Source organism: Octopus bimaculoides, chromosome 10 (genome assembly GCF_001194135.2).
Source record: "Octopus bimaculoides isolate UCB-OBI-ISO-001 chromosome 10, ASM119413v2, whole genome shotgun sequence".
Classification (NCBI taxonomy): domain Eukaryota; kingdom Metazoa; phylum Mollusca; class Cephalopoda; order Octopoda; family Octopodidae; genus Octopus; species Octopus bimaculoides.
The window spans coordinates 74128370-74129904 of NC_068990.1; positions in this window are offsets into that span (position 1 = coordinate 74128370).

Below are 1535 nucleotides of genomic sequence, written 5' to 3' on the forward strand. Positions count from 1 at the left end.
GACACTTTACAATATATTAAAATTTGTAGCATTTTAATTTCTTTTCCAATCATATGTCCATTAAAGTTTTTATTTCTTATTACTAACTCAATAGGCTTCTCGACATTTTAATAAGAAAAGCTAGAATGAGTGTGACATGTTGAATGATTCATTCACCTGTTTATTTTCTTCTCAATGCTTTAGGTGAGCTAAAATAATCTTTAGGAGCAGAAAGCATGCAAAGTCTTGAGTGTATCTTGAACATACTTTTAAAATAGTGTCATGTATACATAACACTACAGATATGTGTGTGTGCTTGAGCATATATCATCATCGTCGTTTACCGTCCATCTCCTGAACAGGCATGGATATGATGGTTGACAGGAGCTGACCAGGATGAAAACTATCCTAGGCTATGGTGTCTGTTTTGGAAGTGTTTTTACAACTGGATGCCCTTCCTAACACCAATCCCTCTGCATTTGTGTGTGTGTGTGTGTGTGTGTGTGTGTGTGCATGTGAGTGTAGATATATATATAAGTGTATATATAAGAAGAATGTTTATAATTCAAGTCATAATTATAACTAAGAGGGTTTCAAAACCCTTACATGTTTAGAAATAGCAATCAAAACCGCTATAAAGCCATTTAAATCACTCATATTATTTCTCTTCACTATAAATGTCTGTGGGCAACATGACAAATAGAATCCACAACTTAGAAATAACTTGTTAATTCCCTATTGCAATTTCGTCATTAGGGATCCATATTAAGGAATCCATTCATCTCATCTGGGGAATATCAACACAAGACCTTACCTTGGGGCTAACACATATCCCGGCCGGCAAGAGAAACTTGAATGTGTAGATAGAGGTTGACACATTTCTCTTGCTGGTCGTTAGCATGTTAGCATGTTAGCCCCAAGGTAAGGTCTTGTGTTGATTTCTATCTATAGGAATATTCCACTGATGAATATTCCCCTGAGGGCATATTCTGCTCTAATGTTTTAGAGTGTGCTTTTCGACATGTTCAAGAAAGAACATGTCTCCACTACAACATAGAAGAACTTCTATGTTTTTTGTTTATCTCCTTAACTTCTTGGAGATTTTAGGTATTATCATACTAATGTGTCCATCTTTTCTAACTTAATTAAATTCTATGTCTTTGTGCAACTGAGGATTGGTCTGCATTTTAAATTGATGTAATGATAATATTGTTCAATTAAATGGAGTTGCATGAAACGATTGTACTGCATTACCTCTGGATATTCTTGTTGCTTATTTTGATTTATATATATGAATGGGAGAAAGAGAGCCTGCCTTATGTCGACCCAATAGAGGGACCAGCTATCCGAGTTGATAGTACCAGGGTAGATAAAGCAATTAAGAGTATGAAGACCGGGAAAGCCCCCGGCCCATCAGGAATCACTGCAGAGATGCTCAAAATATCTGGCAGTGTTGGCTATAGCCTAGTCACCCGTATTACGAACCAGGTGATACACGAAGGAGTCATACCCTATGACTGGTGTAGCAGCATCATAGTCAACTGCTACAAAGGTAA